The sequence below is a fragment of the Heterodontus francisci genome, chromosome 19, assembly GCF_036365525.1.
Source record: "Heterodontus francisci isolate sHetFra1 chromosome 19, sHetFra1.hap1, whole genome shotgun sequence".
Classification (NCBI taxonomy): Eukaryota; Metazoa; Chordata; class Chondrichthyes; order Heterodontiformes; family Heterodontidae; genus Heterodontus; species Heterodontus francisci.
Window position 1 is genome coordinate 24,606,129 of NC_090389.1, and position 19,977 is coordinate 24,626,105.

Sequence of the window (19,977 nt, forward strand, 5' to 3'; positions counted from 1 at the left end):
GCCTGTCCACCATCAACAAGGCACAAGTCAGGAGTGTGATGGAATACTCTCCACTTGCCTGGATGGGTGCAGCTCCAACAACACCCAAGAAGCTCAACACCATCCAGGACAAAGCAGCCTGTTTCATTGGCACCCCATCCACTATCTTCAACATTCACTCCCTCCACCACCGATGCACAGTGGCAGCAGTGTGTACCATCTACAAGGTGCACTGCAGCAACTCACCAAGGCTCCTTAGACAGCACCTTCCAAACCCGCAACATCTAGCACCTAGAAGGACAAGGGCAGCAGATGCATGGGGACATCACCACCTGCAAGTTCCCCTCCAAGCCACACACCATCCTGACTTGGAACTATATTGCCGTTCCTACACTGTCGTTGGGTCAAAATCCTGAAACTCTCTTCTTAACAGCACTGTGGCTGTACCTACCCTACACAGAATGTAGCGGTTCAAGAAGGTGGCTCACCACCACCTTCTCTCGGGCAATCAGGGATGGGAAGTCACTGCTGTCCGAGCCAGCGACGCTCATATCCCATGAACAAATTTTTTAAAATAAGAAACTCTTCACACTGTGCACTCACTTCAGTAACACTGGATAGCTGACAGTGCGGCAAACAGGTCCCATGGCCGGCAAATCCAGGATTCAGGTTCAAGACAGGTCTTAATTGCCTTCTTAACTACCTCAACCACTTCCTAATTACGTACCCAACAGATCCAAGGGGGTTCCGCACTCACTTTCAATTCTGCCCTCGGAAGAGGGTGGAATCTCATTGGGATCCCGCCCTGACATCAATTTCCAGGATTTTCCCTCCCCACAAGCACTGGAACCTGTCTCTGCTGGGGTGAGAAAATTCTGCCCATATCATGAAATTTAGGATGGGTGACATCTTGTGGTCTTAACTTTACCATTTGTATGTTATGGCCATTGGAAGGGTGGGCCCTTCTTCAAGCACACTCCCTGAAACTGTATGGATGTTTCTCCAGTAGTCTCCCAGCATCAGTCAGTTCCTGGCACATAAAGGCATAATTGCCAACCTATGCCCTTTAATTCAGTAGTTTCGGGGCCTACCTTTTGACTGAGATGGCCAGGCATTCACAGCATTCAAACTGTGCTTGCCCACACCAGAAACAAAAAAAAACACATGCACTGTAATCAGTTCCACAGGATACTCTCAGTTTAATGGAATGGCTTTCCCCATTTTTCAGTTCCAGACACTTAGAATGACTGATGTGATCAGTTCCAACCAAGGACAATGGCAGCAACTGTTCCACAGCTTTCTTGGCCTTCCTTTATTAGCCTCGCTCTCTACTTTGTTCTGAGGTGTCACATTAATCCATTTGGAACATGTATTCTACAGCTTGTAGGCACACCCAGCAGTAACTAATTTTATCCCGTTGTGATCAAAGGAAGAAAGATTCTGCACTTATATATCACCTTTCATGACCTCAGGTCCTGTCAAAGTACTTTATATTGAAATAATGGCAACGCGGCTGCCAGTTTGTGCACAGCAAGCTCTCACAAATGGCAATGTGATAATGACCACATAAGCGCTTTTTTTTATGATGTTGAGGGATAAATATTGGCCAGGAAACTGGGCAGAATGATAGGCCAAATGGCCTCCTCTGTGTCATAAATTTTTTATGTTTCTATGTAACTTCACTGGCCTTCAAATAGTGCTATGGGATCTTTTACGTTTACTTGAGAGGGCTGATGCAGCCTTGGTTTAATGTCTCATCCAAAAGACAGCAGCTCTGAAAGTGCAGCACTCCCTCAGTACAGCACTGAAGTCATTGTCCATTTTGAGCTTCTTCCCAAGATAAACTTGTACCCCAGAAGTCTAAAACATATGTAACAGAAGCTCAATCCTGCCCTGATTGACTTTAGTCCATCTATCCTATGGGACACATTTGCAATTTACCCGGTGGAGAAAATTTTGGTTACGGTAGTTGAGCCAAAATAATAAACTCTCTAACAAACTCTTTTAAGAATTGACAATAAGTAATTGAAAAAGATCTTAAGCCAATTTCTGCCTTGTGTTGTAATCCTTTTATCTATATTTCAAACAATCTGCACTAAGTTAGAAATCAGAGTTTACCTGATACTGAGCCAAGCTTCAAATTTGTACTTTTCATGGTTCTTATATATATATTTTTTAAACTGTTCTACAAACTGGTAAAATAGCTGTTATCAGGAGGTTGTCTGAATCTTGGTAAATGGTAGCGTGAGTACAGCAGACTTTAGCACACAATTCTGGGACTGAGTGACTCAGTAATTTGTGCAGAGATGATCAGTGTATTATTTAATAATCATTCTTTGCAAATAAAGCATTCACCTTGTCACTCCTTGGACAAATGAAAAGGTGTAACAGAGACTAATAAATGAGTGCCGACCTGCACATTAAAAAAAAATAGGCAACATATTATTTTTTCTATCTTGACAAAGTTTTTCCTCTCCTGTAGTGGCGTTGACTCCTTGCTGTGACGCAGTTCCATGGATAATGTGCATCCATCCACATATTGGCCAATGACTGTTTTCCACATGCATCTTTGCAAAATAACAGGAGTTAAAGATAGTACTAGATCAAAAGAAGAGGTTTATAATGTTACCAAAAAGAGTGGTAAGCCTGAGGATTGGGAAGATTTTAGAATTCAGCAAAGGAGGACCAAGAAATTGATAAGAAAAGAGAAAGAGAATATGACAGCACAGTAGACATAAAAACAGATTGTAAATATTTCAATAGGTATGCAAACAGGAAAAGATTAGTGATGCCCAACAGAGGCAGAGAAAAGTGAAAGTATAATGGGGAATAAGGAAATGGCAGACATTAAACAAATACTTTGTTTCTGTCAAGTGTTACGACCAAGGCAGGAGGAGTGCACTGTTTATTCTAGTCCCATTTCTCACAACATATATATTTTAAATTTTCCCACTTACTAAAACAGTCAATCATATACTCTATTTTTCCCAGAATAGAACACACTAACCAGGTTTCTTTAATGAACAACAACATTAATATTTTATTGTAGAACAATTCTTACTAGCAATGAAGTAAAGCATAAACACACAGACGTAAATTTGAAAAGTTCCTTTTTTTTAACCTTAGCCCCATACACTCACATACACATACACCGGTTAACCGAAAAAAAGAAGAGATTTTTAAAAATTCAGAGCTCTGTTACAGACAAAAGAACACTTGGGCGGATTACTTGCCCACATTTGAAGTAAACAGCAGATGAAATATGTTGTTCCAAAACTGGCATATAGTCTAACTTCCGAGTACACAAATACAGGATACTGGGATCTTTTAGAACGGTTCTTTTCAGGCTGCGTTGAGAATTAATGTAGCAGGCTTTCTTCAAAGACAGGAGATGAGATGAATTGACACAGCAGACTTCTCAGGGTCTTTTAGAGATTTGCTGGAAAGTAAACTGGGGTGTGGTTTTCTCTCTGTTCTTCACTTCTTCTTCAGGTTAACTTTATTAGCTGCTGCCCTCTCAGGTGCACACTGCTGCTTCCTGGGCTTGTCCAATCAAGGGGCGCATGATTGACTTCTCTGACCACATCTCCGTGCTGCCAGAGTTTCTGTTCTATTTTTAACTTGAGTCATGTGACAACCAGTATAAGTTGTTGCCAAACTATTTCTTTCAGTGCCCTCTTGAATACCCTCTTGATGACCCTTTTGGAAAAAACTGGTACAACATTTATTCAGTTTGACCATGAATTCCTCAAAAAATATTTGAACAAAAAAAACAGAATCACTTCCATAACACAATGATGAGGATAAGTCCTCAGTATAAGTAAAGAAATAGTACTGGAGAAATTAATCGGACTAAATGATGACAAATACTCTGGCCTGACGACCTGCATCCTACGGTTTTAAAAGAGACGGCTGCTGCGACAGTGGTTGCATTGGTTTTGATCTTCCAGAATTCCTTAGATCCTAGAACAGTTCCCAAGGATTGTAAGGTAGCAAACATAATCCTGCTATTTAAGAAAGGAGAAAGAGAGAAATGGGGAATTATAGACCAGTTAGCCTAATATAAGTAGGAGGCAAAATGCTAGACTATATTATTAGGTACGTAATAACAGGTCACTTAGAAAATCATAATATAATTAAGCAGAATCAACATGGATTTATGAAAGGGAAATTGTGTTTGACAAATCTGTTAGAGTGTTTTGAGGATATAACTATTGAGATGGATAAGGAGAACCAGTGGATGTAGTGTACTTGGATTTTCAAAGAGCTTTTGATGTGGTGCCGCACAAAATTATTAAACAAAATTAGGATTCATGAGATTGTATACATTCGCATGGATTGAGGATTGGTTAATGGACAGAAAACAGAGAGTAGGAATAAACAAGATGTTTTTGGGTCGGCAGGCTGTAACTAGTGGGGTAATGCAAGGATCAGTATTTAGGCCTCAGCTATTTACAATCTATATAAATGACTTAAATGAGGGGACTGAGTGTAATGTATCCAAGTTTGCTGATGATACGAGGTTAGGTGGGAAAGTAAGCAGTGAGGAGGATGCAAAGCGGTTACAGAGGGATTACAAACAGGTTGGGTGAGTGGGCAAGAACAAGGCAGATAAAATAATATGTGGCGAGTGTAAAGCTATCCACCTTGGTAAGAAAAAAAAAATAGAATTGTTTTGAATGGTGAGAAAGCGGAAAGTGTTGTATTCAGAGGGACCTGGCTGTCCTTGTACACAAATCACAGAAAGGTACAGCAAACTATTAGAAGGCAAATGGTATGTTAGCTTTTGTTACAAAGGGATTGCGTATAAGAGTAAAGAAGTCTTACTGTAATTATACAGGGCATTGGTGAGGCCACACCTGGAGTATATTGTGTGTAGTTTTGGTCTCCTTACCTAAGGAAGGACATACTTGCCTTACAGAGGATGCATCGAAGGTTCACTAGACTGATTCCTGGGATGAGGAAATTGTCCTTTGAGGAGAAATTGAGTAGACGCGGTCTATATTCCCTGGAGTTTTGAAGAATGAACGCTGATCTCATTGAAAAATATAAAATCCTAAGGGGCTTGACAGGGTAGAGACTAAGAAAATGTTTCCCCTGGCTGGGGAATCTAGAACATGGTGTTACACTATCAGAATAAGGGGCCGGCCATTTAGAACTGAAATGAGGAGAAATTTCTTCACTCAAAGGGTTGTGACTTTTTGGAATTCTCTACCTCAGAGAGCTGTGGATGCTCAGTCATTGAGTATATTCAAGACAGAGGTCAATAGATTTTTGGATACTAAGGGGATTAAGTGATATGGGGATAGTGCGGGAAGGTGAAGTTGAGGTAGAAGATCCCATGATCTTATTGAATGGCAGCGCAGGCTGAAAGGGTCAAATTACCTACTCCAGTTCCTATTTCTTATGCTGTTCTGACTCAATCATTAGGAGATGAGGTAGCACATCTGATACTGCCTGAGGGGAGCAATGGGTGAGATGTGAAAGCATTTTGAGAGGAATTACCACTTCTAAGCCACCTTTTACCATCATCCCTCTCACGGCCCAGCCACACCTCACTGCTACCACTGTGCTGGAAAACATTTTGCTGTGGGTCAGTAGTGTGCGCAAATGCCAAAGCTAGGGTATCATTCATCCTATTTAAGATGGTATCCAGAGTGTTCAAGCCCTTGTTCAAGGCCTGCATGGACTCATGTGATTGCCATGTTTGATGTTCCTTGGAGTTGGCCAGTCTATCCATTCAAGAAGACATCATCGCAATGGCCTGTGACAGCATCCCACTCATGCTTCAGGCAGACGCCTCCATTCTCTCTGCAATTGTGGAAAGTGTGCTTATAACATTTATCAGTACATCCTCTGCTGCTGCTCAATGATTATCTTCTTCATTAACAGCCCATGGGATACAGCATCTCTGCCCAACGGAGCAGAGCTTGGAGAGGGTTGTGCAAAGTCTCCACTGCCTTGCAACCACCATCTACTTTTGTTCACCTATGAAGTGTGACTCATCAGGTGAAAACCCAACCGTCATCCTATGTTGCCCCATATCTGTGCTGGTGTGTGGTACATATGAGTCGTGTAATGATGCACTCTCAAACATTAAGCTCCTCAGAAGAATCAACATCTGCACCCTCCACCAACTCCTGTTGCACATGTGAAGGCTTGTGGAAGATAAAAGACATGAATGAGCACTGGTGAGGTTAAGAATGTTGCAACTTACCATTACAACATGATCATATTTCAATCACTGTTGCCATCAAGTCAACATGACTAAGTGCCACATGACGTGGCTGTCTAATATTTAATTGTGCCACTTGGTAGCTGGGAGATTCGTTTCTCCCCATCTCCAATGGCCAGGCATGCTGAGACTCCACTGATTTCCAGTGCCGCCTCCTCTGCATTTAGAGTCATTGAGTTATACAGCACAGAAACAGGCGCTTTGGCCCATCATGTCCATGCTGGCCATCAAGCACCTATCTATTCTAATCCCATTTTCCAGTGCTTGTGGGTTACGAGATGGCTGGAGGACCATCTCCTGTTCCCTTCCTCTCTCTGATGTTCTGTGCTCTCTTCTCTTGCAAGGTGGGAAAGAAGAGACCTTTGAGTGAGAGTAATAGCATATGCTCATCTGGAGGATGGAGAGAATTTGTTAAGGGTGTATCTGAGGGAGAGGCATAGCTTTGCGTAATGATGTGAATGAATGAGAGTGGTGGATTAATAGATGGGGATGTGAGAAAATGAATAGACCGAGAAGCATGGGTGCACCTGCCATGGAAGTGGGTATGAGGACTGGTGTGATGGAGTAGGCTTGACAAGACAGAGTGAGGGTGATGCGCACAACAGTCTGCAGGTGAATGTGCTACTGTACTTACCTTTCCTGACCTGATTCGGTCATTAAAGTGCCTCCTGCACTGCATCCAAGAACGTGGAACTATGCTCCTGCTGCTGACCTCCGTGGCAAACTCCAACGGTGGCTTCTTGAACTCTGCTGCAAGTTTCTTCCTCCCACTGATGGGAAATACAGTGTCTCTTTGGCTCCTCACAGCTCCCAGCAGCACATCCAGGAATGATCATTGAAACGAGGTGCAACCTTTGCTCGTATCGTCTCCCTAGAACAGAGAGGTTAAGGCAAGATTTAATAGACTTGTTCAAAATTATCAAGGGTTTTGCTAGAGTAAACGAGGACAAAATGTTTCTATTGGCATGAGGGTCAGTAACTAGAGTACACATATTTAAGATAATCGACAAAAGGAACAGAGGTGAGATGAGGCAAAATATCTTATCTGGAGCAATTCATTGTGATCTGGAATGCACTGACTGAAAGGGTGGTGGAAGTAGATTCACTGGTGACTTTCAAAAGGGAATTGGACAAATACTTGAACAGGAGAGTGGGATTAATTAGATATCTCTGCAAAGATCCAGCACAGGGAAGGTGGATTGGATGGCCTCCTTCTGTGATTTTATCATTGGGTGAATTCCAAAGGATATTTGCAGTGAATGTATTTAGAATGTTTTATGATGAGAACAGCAAAATGTTGGTTTTCATTTTACTGTGACAAACCTTCTAATTAAGTTTGAGAACCTCTATTTCAGATGGTGTTTTTGGGGAGGTGGAGTTGGGGGTGGAGGTAAAGGAAAATGCCCACACCAATGCGCTATTTTCAGTCAATGCAATACACATGAAGCAGATGTAGATTTCTGGCAATTTAATAGAAATTGTTAAATAATCACTCATAATTATAAGGAAAATGTGGTTATAATAACCAGAATCCTGTGCTGCCCCAGGTGCCCTTGATTGTTAAACAAACCAGTCAGGACAAACAGCCTTAATTAAACATCGATGACATATTCAAATGTGCATGACCTGTTGGCATAAAGCAACAAGTGCAATTTGTTCCAGAGAGAAGAGTCTCTGAAAGGGGTTGGTATTGCAGTGCAGTTTTGAAACAATGCATATATGATATTTTTGGAAGTGCGTTACAAAGTGGAAGCACATGAAGAGCTTTGGATAACTTTGTAAGCTTCAAAAACAAAGAGCAGTTGGGAACATGATCTGAACCCGATAGGTTGACACATGTTCCATTCCAACATTGTTGTTATCTTTCATAATAAAAAGAGAAGAAAGACTTCCACTTAGTATTTCAGGTTGATGGCCGTTCATCAGAACTGGAAGATGTTAAAAATGAATGGCTTATCCCCTAGCAGCTTTAGTTTACAGATGTCACGTTAAAATACAGAGGAATAAGAACATAAGAAAAAGGAGCAGGAGTAGGCCATTAGGCCCCTCAAGCCTGCCCCAATAAGATCACGGCCGATCTGCCCCAGACCTCAACTCCTCTTTCGTGCCAGCTCCTCATAGCCCACAACGCCCCGATATTTCAAAAATCTATCTACCTCCTCTTTAAATACTTACAGTGATCTAGCCTCCAAAACTCTCTGGGGTCAAGAATTCCAGAAATTCACCAACTCTCTGAGAGAAGAAATTCCTTTGCATCTCAGTTTTAAATGAGAGTCCCCTTATTTTGTAACTATGCCCCCTAGTTCGAGATTCCCTCACTAGTGGAACCATCATCTCAACATCTACCCTGTCAAGCCCCCTCCAAATCTTGTACGTTTCAATAAGATCACCCCTCATTCTTCTAAACTCCAATGAATAAAGGCCTAACCTGTTTAGTCGTTCTTGATACGTCAATCTCGTCAACCCAGGAATCAGCCTAGTGAATCTCTTTTGAACTGCCTCCAATGCCAGTATATCCTTTCTTAGATACGGGGACCAAAACTGTACACAGTACTCCAGGTGTGGCCTCACCAACACTCTGTACAGTTGTAACAAGACTTCCCTATTTTTAAACTCCAACCCCCTAGCAATAAAGGCCAAAATTCCATTTACCTTCTTAATTACTTGCTGCACCTGCATGCTAACTTTTTGTGTTTCATGCACAAGAACACCCAGATCCCTCTGTGCTGCACTTTTTTGGAGTCTGTCTCCATTTACATAATAGTCTGCCTTTTGATTCTTCCTACCAAAGTGCATGACCTCATACTTTCCTACATTAAACTCCATCTGCCAAGTTTTTGCCTACTCACTTAACCTATCTATAATCCCCGAGCAGATTCCTTATGTCCTCTGCTTGTTATATCCTCAAAGAGTTCTAGCAAATTTGTCAAACATGATTTCCCTTTCACAAAACCATGTTGACTCTGTTTGATTGCATTAAGCTTTTCTAAACATCCTGCTATTTCTTCCTTAATAATGGACTCCAGCATTTTCCCAACAGCCGATGTTAGGCTGACTGGCCTATAGTTTCCTGCTTTTTGTCTCCCTCCCTTCTTGAACAGGGGCGTAACATTAGCAGTTTTCCAATCCGCTGGGACCCTCCCGGAATCCAGTGAGTTCTGGAATATTGCGGCTAATGACTCCTCTAACTCTGCAGCCACTTCCTTTAAAACCCTTGGATGCAGGCTATCAGGTCCTGGCGACTTGTCTGCCTTTAGTCCCATTAGTTTGTCAAATACTTTGTCCCTCGTGATAGAGACTGTTACAAGATCTTTCCTCCCATTAGCTCCTTGCTGATCTGATATCTGTGGGATGTTTATAGTGTGCTCCACCGTGAAGACTGATGCAAAATATTGGTTTAAATTATTTGCCATTTCCCTGTTCCCCGTTATCAATTCTCCAGTCGCATCATCCAAGGATCCTATGCTCACTTTAGCTACTCTCTTTTTATATATCTGTAGAAGCTGTTTGTTTTTATATTTTTTGCCAATTTATTTTCATAATCAATTTTCTCCCTCTTTATTTGCTTTTTAGTCATCCGCTGCTGGTTCCTAAAAAATTCCCAATCCTCTGGCCTACTACTAGTTTTCGCCGCTTTGTATGCCTTAGTGTTTGATTGGATACTCTCCTTGACTGCCTTTGTTAACCACGTTCATCCTTCTCATCGAATCCTTCTTTTTGACCGGCATAAAGTTTTGTTAAGCGTTATGAAATTTCTGCTTAAATGTCTGCCACTGCTCATCCACTGACCTTCTCCTTAGTCTATTTTCCCAGCCTGCTTTGGACAACTCTTTCTTATTCCTCTGTAATTGCCCTTGTTTAAGTTGAGGACACTGGTTTGAGACCCGAGTTGCTCGCCCTCAAATTGAATTTGAAATTCTACCATGTTGTGATCGCTACCCCCTAGAGGATCCTTAACTGCGATATCTCTTATTAATCCTACCTCATTACACATTACTAAATCCAAAATAGCTTGTTCCCAGGTAGGTTCTGCAATGTATTGCTTTAAGCAACAATCCTTGATGCACTCTACAAATTTGTCTTCCATGTTACTTCTGCCAATCAGATTTGTCCAGTCAATATGCAGATTAAAATCACCCATGACAATTGTAGCACCCTTCTTACACACCTCCAATATTTCCCAATTTATACTTTCTCAATCAGTGAGGCAACTCTTCGGGTGCCTATAGACATCTCCCACCCATGACTTCTTCCCCTTGCTATTCCTTATTTCCACCCAAAATGATTCCACATCATGATCTATTGCAGCTATATCTCTACTCACCACTGCACTGATACCTTCCTTTATTAACAAAGCTGCCCCACCTCCTTTTCCTTTTTGCCTATTTTTCCGGAACGTCGAATACCCTTGAATATTCAGTTCCCGGTCTTGGTCACCCTGCAACCACGGGCTGAATTTTACGCTGCCCCAGCGGGTCGGATGATGGCGTGGGGGCTGCATAAAATTGAGCGGGAGGCTCCGGGAGGCCTACCCGCTCCACTCCCGCCTCAGGTGAACTTTATGGTGGTCAGGCGGGGAGAGGCATCGGCCCACCCGCCCAAGGCCAATCAAGGCCCTTAAGTGGCCACTTAATAGCTGGGGGCATGAAAGGCCGCCCATCGAAAGCTGCCAACCTTTCTGTCCCCTGGTGTGGGGGGGCCCAAGGCAGTCGGGCACAGGGTGCCCGATTGAGGGCCACCCCTGCCTCCCAACCCACCCTGGGGACCCAAAATGCCCCCTCCCCCCAAACGACCACCTCAGCCTCACCAGGGCACCACCGATCCCCCTGGTGAGGCATGCCCCTACTTACCCACTCTCTGGGGTCCATGGTGTCGGCTGGGCTGCAGTCCCAGCAGTGGCCACCTCTCCCAGTGGCGCTGCTGGGACTAAGATCTGCCAGCCCGCTGATTGGCCGGCAGCTCACTGAGGCGGGACCTTATCCCTCAAGCGGGTGGAAGTTCCGCCTCGTGACAATTAAAGCCTGGGGACCCGTAAAATACGGGATGGATCCCCAGGCTAGGCGGAAGCGGGTAAGCCTAAGGTAAAATCCAGCCCCACGTCTCTGTAGTTCCGAAGAAGGGTCACTGACCTGAAACGTTAACTCTGCTTCTCTTTCCACAGATGCTGCCAGACCTGCTGAGTGGTTCCAGCATTTCTTGTTTTTATCTCTGTAATAGATATCAAGTCATATCCATTTATTTCTATTTGTGCCGCCAACACATCTATCTTGTTACAAATGCTAGGTGCATTCAGATAAAGAGCCTTAAGCTTTGACTTTTTACCATTATTACTCATTCTGGTTCTAATTTCTGTTGCACTCTTCTGCTTATATTTTCTGCCCCTTCTTGCCACACTTTGATTACCATTCACCTCTTCACTACCCTGCACCTCTGCTGTCTCATTTCTTTTTGATTTTTTAAACTTCCCTTCAATTGAACCCTCCCCACCACTAATTAGTTTAAAGTCCTAGCTACAACCCTAGTTATACGATTCACCAGGACACTGGTCCCGGTTCAAATGAAGCCCGTCCCAATGGAACAACTCTCTCCTTCCCCAGTACTGGTGCCAGTGCCACATGAATCGGAACCCATTTCTCCCACACCAATCTTTGAGCCACAAGTTGAAACAAATCCCGCTTCCTTCTCTTAATAGTACTTCTCTCCTGGAAAAATTGAGAAAAAATTATACTGTACATGCTGTGTTTTTTGATAAGCTGACTTTTCTGTTTTTGGCATTACCTTACTTTCTAAACAACTAAGTGCAATAGATGCTGACCTGTATTTTAGCTTTTAGCACAAGACCCAAGTCTGTATCTCACAGTCTCCCTAGTTTACAACATAACTGATTGCAGCAGTGTCTTTTTGTTATACTCTGAATGCAGACAAAAAGAGGAAGGGCGAGGCTGCTGATTCCTTCCTCTTTCAGTTATTTACCACTAGATATGTCAACCAAATCCGCCATTCCCCGTGATATATTCTCAATTGACCCCTGGGATCGCCCTGATTAGAAACATTTCCACTTCAACAGATGCAAATACTCAATGGAATCTCTAAACTAGCTTTCATTGTCTAAACCACTTCATCTAAATCCTGATATACAATCCCCAGCTCTGTTGTTCTGTAAATGTAATTAATTGAGAGCTGCACTTCACACTAGCAGTACTTTGAGCACAAGTTATGACCAGATCCTCTGTAGGTGCAATAGTCAGCAACCTTGAAATGTGACTGGGAACATCTAAAAATGCTCAGCACTACATTGTCTTCTAATACATTTATTATAATGAGACTATTCAGTACTAAGGTTGTGTTCCAGAGACTTGAGCCCATAATCTAGGGCTGAGGGATTGCTGCACTGTTAGAGGTACTGTGTTTCAGTTGAAGCATTAAATTGAGGCCTCATCTGCCCTCTCAGGTGGGCATTAAAGGTCCCATGCCATTATTTTGCAGAAGAGCACGGGAGGTCTCCCTGGTGACTTGGCCAATGCTTATCTGCCAACTAAAATCACTAAAACAAATTATCTGGTCATTATCACATTGCTGTTTGTGGAAGCTTGCTGTGCGGAAGTTGACTGCCATGTTTCCTACGTTACAGTTGTAAAGCACTTTGGGGCATCCTGAGGTTGTGAAACGCACCACAGAAATGCAAGTCCTTCTCTCTTTCAATGGACTGGACCGTAGAACCAGTTAGGAACATTCTTAATTAGGCCATCAATTGGAATCTGTCTTTCTTTAAAATTCAACTGCTGTTGGGATGTCATAAGTTTGGCAATGAGCCTTTTATCTAGCCTTGTTCTTAATTAATCCTTAGCATAAGAGCTTACAAAATGAAACGTTCAGAACATTATTCAATTCAAATAAAAGCGAAAAGTAACAGCCGTGTTTTTATTGAAGACTAGAGACATTTATAGCAATAAAGGCTATATCACCAAATGCTAGAATCATTCGTTGGTTTGTCACGGAGTTATCGAAGGCTCATTGATATTATGTAACCTTTCAGTGTCTCTGAAACAAATTGCCATCTGAAACTTAACTTCCAAGTAATGTTCTGCATGTCACTGTGGGAAAAAATTGTTTACTGCTTACACTCACAATTTGGTCACTTCTTTCTCTGACAGTCTGCTTGACATTTTTATAGGGCAGTCTGAAAAAATTCTATTCAGCTCGTTTAGTCTTGGGCCATGAAACATGCAGATAAAACACAGTTAATTTTCTTTTACTAACCCTCTTAAAAATGGTGGACAGTTTCCAGGGGATGGGGGTGAGGGGAGAATCTATTTTAATGTTCATCAGCTCGTAATTAAATGCAAGGTACATAACCGATACTCCTGTGTTTGCCAGCTTCAGCCAATGTCTGGAAGAATTATAAGGAGTTTAAAGATGTTCAAATGCAAATTGTTCTTGGACCCCTGTAGTTAGGGTGATAACCATGTTTGTTGTGAGTCCCTCTAGTTAGAAAGATAACCATGTTTGTTATGAGTTAGGGAGATAACCACCTTTGTTGTAGTAAGAAAGGCTTCGGCTATGCCCACCAAGGAGAATGAAAGTGGTTGCTATGGTGAAAGTTGCTCAGACCGAATCTCATTTATAACTTGGTTCTGCTTTTCAGTATTCAACTAAATGCTGTTTCTCATGAATTTCTGCATAGTATAAGATGCTTCATACAAATATCCTTAGGGCAGAAAATATTCAATTTATTTGATTTGTTCTCTCCTAAGCAAACACTATTACTGAGCCTGATTGTGGTGTCGCATTTGTCAATCCAGAGGAACTAAAACATATTTTTATACCATATTTTTGCCTCTGTGCTGTAACCATTCTATGATTCTTAATGGGATGAAAAAACATCAAACCAACCTTATTAGATCAACTGAGTTTCTTCCATACGGGGTCTATCAGATCGCAGTAAACCAAAACTATATTCTTCCATCTCAGATAAATGTTATCCATTAGGAAGGGAATGAGTCAGTTCACAAATCTCCATAATAAGCTTCCAAATATAGTATAAACGAGGATGAGGAATGGCCCCTGTACTTAACAACTGTTTGACACAACCATCCCTCCATCGTGCTTAGTTAAAGGTGGCAGTGACAGATTGAGCCCATTAGCATTTCATTGTCCTGTACTCTTAATACTCTTAATCCTGCTGTATATTAGGCCAAAGACTCCTTAATTAAAAAGGAAATTGATATCAACGCTCAGGTCAGATACTTTAGTGCCAATGCCCAAAATAATCATCAGACCCATGTCTTCAGTGTTGACCTTGAGTTCTTGGAAAAATGTATCAAATGGACATTCTGGAATGCGCTCTTGAGATGCAGGCAAAACAGCGGCTGAATTTTATCGGAATGTTGGGGAAAGGAATGGAGTCTTGGGGGACATTCAATCAGGATAGGACACGTGGGACAGGACATCCGACATTTTGGTGTCCCATCCCATAATTGCGAACATGTGGGCGGAGATCTGAAAACAGTGCAGCGGGCAAGTAATTAAGATACTTAAGAGGCTAATTGAAAGTGATTTTATGGTTGGGATTGCATTTTATAAACAGCGCACGGGTTTCATGGGGCTCCGTGATAGGGAGGGTTGTAGAGGCTGGAGGAGGGTACAGAGATAGAGAGGGTTCTGTGGCTGGAGGAGGTTACAGTTTTAGGGAGGGCTGTCGGGGCTGGAGGAGGTTACAGTGATAGGGAGGGTTGTAGAGGCTGGAGGAGGTTACAGAGATAGGGAGGGTTGGCAGGGCTGGAGGAGGTTACAGAGATAGGGAGGGTTGTCGGGGCTGGAGGAGGGTACAGAGATAGAGAGGGTTCTGTGGCTGGAGGAGGTTACAGTTTTAGGGAGGGCTGTCGGGGCTGGAGGAGGTTACAGTGATAGGGAGGGTTGTCGGGGCTGGAGGAGGGTACAGAGATAGAGAGGGTTCTGTGGCTGGAGGAGGTTACAGTTTTAGGGAGGGCTGTCGGGGCTGGAGGAGGTTACAGTGATAGGGAGGGTTGTAGAGGCTGGAAGAGGTTACAGTTTTAGGGAGGGTTGTCAGGGCTGGAGGAGGTTACAGAGATAGGGAGGGTTCTGTGGCTGGAGGAAGTTACAGTTTTAGGGAGGGTTGTCGGGGCTGGAGGAGGGTACAGAGATAGAGAGGGTTCTGTGGCTGGAGGAGGTTACAGTTTTAGGGAGGGTTGTCAGGGCTGGAGGAGGTTACAGAGATAGGGAGGGTTCTGTGGCTGGAGGAGGTTAAAGTTTTAGGGAGGGCTGTCGGGGCTGGAGGAGGTTACAGTGATAGGGAGGGTTGTAGAGGCTGGAGGCGAAATGGAAGCAGAAGAGCATGGCAGGTTACAAGGGGAGGGCAACCATCGACTGCCTGGCATCACGCATTGCATGAGAAGTGAGGGAAAGAGTTCCTGAGCTGCAGGGGAAGGGGCATTTCAAGGGGGACAATGGGCAAGTGCAACCTCAGCAAATCTCACAAGTAGGGGAAAGGGGTGGGTGAGGGAGGGGGTGCCTGGAAGTGAAGGACTGTCATTTAGGGAGAGGCTACCTATCATATGCCTCATTCATCCAAGCTTTGGGGACCCTGTTGAAGTGAAGGTGTAGAAAGTGGGAGAGAGGGTTGGGACCTGCAGTGGCACCGCAATGACCTGCGAGGCCAGGGAGGGTCAGCAGCGGCCTCCAGATGGTGGAGAAGGGCACTGAGGAGGAAGAGAGGGGGCTCCCCTATGCAGAAGAAGATATCCTCAAGAGAGGATCTACAGATCTAGGCTCAACTGCCTGCAGATGTCCAAGTGTCAACAAAGACTCCGCCTCTCCAAGGAGGCCATCAGTGACCAATGCACTATGATGTAGGATGAGCTGTGCCCCAGGGGATTTGATGGGAATCCAATGCCAGTGGTCCTGAAGTTCACTGTGGCACTGAACTTTTATGCCTCTAGATCATTCCAGGGATCCACTGGGGACATGTGTGGGATCTCATAGTCAGTGGCCCATTAGTGCATCAAGGAGATGACCAATACCCTGTTCAGGAAGGCTGGTGACTATGTATGCTTCCACGTGGATCCCAACTGTCAAGCCGAGAGGGCCATCAGATTCGGGGCCATCGCTGGATTCCCCCAGGTGCAAGCTGTCATCGACTATACACATGTGGTCATCAAGGTTCTTGAATACCAGCCAGTGGCCTTCATCAACAGGAAGGGCTTCAACTCCCTCAATGTGCAACTGTTCTGCAACAACCATAAATGGATCCTGTAGGTCTGTGCATGCTCCCTGGGAAGTTACCACAATGCTTACATTTTGAGGCAGTCAAGGTGCCAAAACTTTCCGGCCTCCCTCTCACCTTCAGAAATGGATTCATGGAGATGCAGAGTAGAAGTACAATGCCTGCCATGGCACAACGCGAGTGATCACAGAACAGGCCATTGGTTTGCTTAAATGAGAGTCAGGTGCCTACATCGATCCGGTGGAGCCTTTCAGTATGCCCCAGTGAGGGTCTTGTGTATTGTGGTGGTCTGCTCTGCACTGCACAACCTGTAGTCAAGACATGCTGCTGGTGTTGGCAGCATCATGGAAAATGCTGCAGCTGCAGTGAAAAGTCTAGAGGTGAAGAGTGTCCAAACGTGGATGATGGAGGAATCCATCCAGGCCTTGAGCTCGACACTGTGGCATCAGAGGGGGAAGGCCTTGAACAATGAGGAATGCGAGGAGCGCGATGCTTCCTCAGATGATGAGGATGTGGAGCAGGAAGATGGGCAAGCCAGGCCAAATAAAGAACTTCAGGGACAACAGGAGAGTCGCCTTGTGAGACGTGCAAGGGAGGCTGGCGATGCCCTTATACATTCACATTTCCTTTGATCCTTACTGCCAGTTGTAGCTTGACCAATAAAGACTTACCTTTATGCATTTATGTTGTCGCCTTCCTTCCTTCAAATGCACTCGCTCATTGAGCATTCAGGTAGCACAGAGCTGGCCAGGCTTCAGCGTTGACCCCTCACAGCATATTGTTTTACCTCCAGCTTCTTCACAGAGGCTGGTTGCAGCGAAGGGCCAAAGGCCTGACGGAAAACAGAGGAAGGTCGTCTATGCTTTAGAGAAATAATTTATTCACATTTACAACAGACCCTATCCTATACATGTAAACAACACAATCACCCATGAGAACACTGTGATTCTATATACACTACATTATTCTCTTGCGTGAACCTGTATGAGGTGCTCAATCTGCGCTGAGGTGGAGGCAGGCTGTTGACCTTGCTGCCCCTTGGCTAGGGCTGACCTTGGTGGTTGTCCTCTTGATGCCTTAGGCCTGGAGGGCCCCGGCCTGCTGAGGGCCTCCTGCACAGTAACAGTACCATCCACTGCCGTCAGGGGTGAAGGAAGATCTGGCAACACTGTCAGAGGGGTGGAGAAGCAGCTGTCCGCACCAGGAGCACCCAACTGCGGGAGGCAGCTGCTCCTCCAACCTAGCAAGGCAGACTTTCGCCTCCCTGCTGACCTGAGAGGGCAGAGGACCTGGTGGTGGCTCCAGGTCCCTTGTCCCCCTCCCGCCTTGCCACATCTGCCTTGTGCCCTGGTCAAGATGAGGGTATGCAGGCGTAACATTGAATGTCCTGCAGAAACTGAGTGCTCTGCTGGGTGTGGCTTGCCATGAGAGCCGCCAATCTCTCAGAGGAAGACGCCACTCGTGTGCCAGTCAGGGACAATGTCGAGCTCAAGGTTGGGATGGACTCCTCCATCATTCATCTTTTTAAAAATTCTTTCATGGGATGTGGGTGTCACTAGCTATGCCAGCATTTATTGCCCATCCCTAATTGCCCTTGAACTGAGTGGCTTGCTAGGCCATTTCAGAGGGCATTTAAGAGTCAACAAATTGCTGTGGGTCTGGAGTCACATGTAGGCCAGATCTGCTAAGGACGGCAGATTTCCTTCCTGAAAGGACATTAATGAACCAGATGGGTTTTAACAACAATCGACAATGGTTTCATGTTCACCATTATGCTTGTTTTTTTTAAATTCCAGATTTATTAGCTGAATTCAAATTTCACTATTTGCCATGGTGGGATTCAAACCCATGTCCCCAAAGCACTAGCCTGGGCCTCTGGACAATTAGTCCAATGACATTATCACTACGCCACCGCCTCCCCTCAGGCACTTATCACCTCTGGCATCTCTGCCAGATGTTGCCAGACTTCTGGCTGCAGCTGTAGCATTTCCCGTGATTCAGCTGATACCAGAGGCACATCATGAGCCTGGGCCTCAGTACGGGCCTGGCCTCCCACAGTCATCCAACAACAGCTCGGGCATGTATGTGCTATGCTCACTGAGTGGTGTGCCCGAATCTAACCACGAGCACATACCCACTGACGTGCAAGTATCTGCATTGGTGGAGGGTGCAGTTGTATGATGTGATGATGGATCCTCTGAAGTTCCTCCTTCCCTCTCAGAGGTGGCAGGCTGTGCCGCAGTATTGGAAGCTGTCTGAGTAGGCACCACTTGAGCGACATGAGAGAACAAAAACATGTAAGGGTCAAAGGCCTGCCCTCCTACTACAGCACACACACCTTTGTTGCAAACTCCTGCGGGCATTGGTTGCCTGATGAGCAGCATGGCTCCATTGCTGCAGATGCAGCCTTGTGCTCCATGGTGATCTTACTGTCTTGGGAAGGTGTCCCTGCCTCTCCGTCTGCAATGCTCTGGCAGTCCTGAGCTCCAGCCAGCTCCACGGCCTCCTCCTCCATTTTGGTTAACACATGGAGAATGGGCAGTCCATCGCTGGTCTTGGCCCGTGATCTCCAATTGTGTGCAGTCTTCTCCTGCAGACAGAGGGAAGGAAGCTGTTGGTCTCTCAGTGAAAACAATCCCAAGACATTGGCTGGTGGTAGTCCAGCTACTACTGATGGGGGAACACCAATGCCTCCTGCATGTGGCCCCTATCCAAGGACCTCACAAAGTTCTGCTATGGCATGTGGCGTTCTTTCCAGCTCACTTCGCCATGCTGCAGTCGGTTAGCATGCATCCCTCAACCCTTTGCCCACATCTGGGGGTTAATCCCTCTTCTCACAACGCATCCTCCTACTTTGCCAGATGCAAGGCCCAAGAGGATGAAGTCATTCAGAGGTGCTCACTTTTGCAGCCTGGATGAGATCACTGAGCTGGCTGCACCATTGGATCCATGTCCATGGTGCCACGCCACAGCTGCTGACCTCCTCTGTGATGTGGAACCAGGCCTGCTTGGTTTGGCTCCCAGGTCTCCTTCACCCATCCCTTGGGAAGGGAATGTCCCTCCTTTCCCTTCCAGCTTGCAGAAGCACTAGGGGGAGGCATCAGAGAAGTGTGGGGGTTCCCAGGGTCTACTCTCAGCCATCTCTTTGTCGACTCTATCACCTCCTCCTCTCCCAGGCCTACAGAATGCAGAGTTCACTGTGCGGCTGGCAGCTGCCTCAGCACTCCCCGCCTCTGGGCCCGACTCTGACTACGCAATTAGTCAGGTGTCATGCCTTATTAAGCTTATTTAGCCAGCCCCAAGGGACCAATGTCTTCCCAATAAAATTCGGCCCTGTATTTCTTGCCCAACCCTGAGTTTCCCTGAGATGATGATGGTTTTCCTTCTAGAACCAGTATCTCTTTTGGGCCTCCTTATCTCGAGAGACAATGGATACGCGCCTGGAGGTGGTCAGTGGTTTGTGAAGCAGCGCCTGGAGTGGCTATAAAGGCCAATTCTGGAGTGACAGGCTCTTCCACAG

At 45.0% G+C, this 19,977-nt stretch overlaps 1 long non-coding RNA gene across 1 annotated transcript; it reads right to left on the reverse strand.

Moving 5' to 3' along the window:
- Positions 1-3,070: 3,070 nt before the first annotated feature.
- Positions 3,071-12,080, reverse strand: LOC137380371 (uncharacterized). The gene is made up of 4 exons (XR_010977005.1): positions 12,030-12,080; positions 11,344-11,422; positions 6,849-7,085; positions 3,071-3,986 (listed from the first exon to the last, which is right to left on the reverse strand). It is a non-coding gene; the product is annotated as an uncharacterized lncRNA (long non-coding RNA).
- Positions 12,081-19,977: the final 7,897 nt, after the last annotated feature.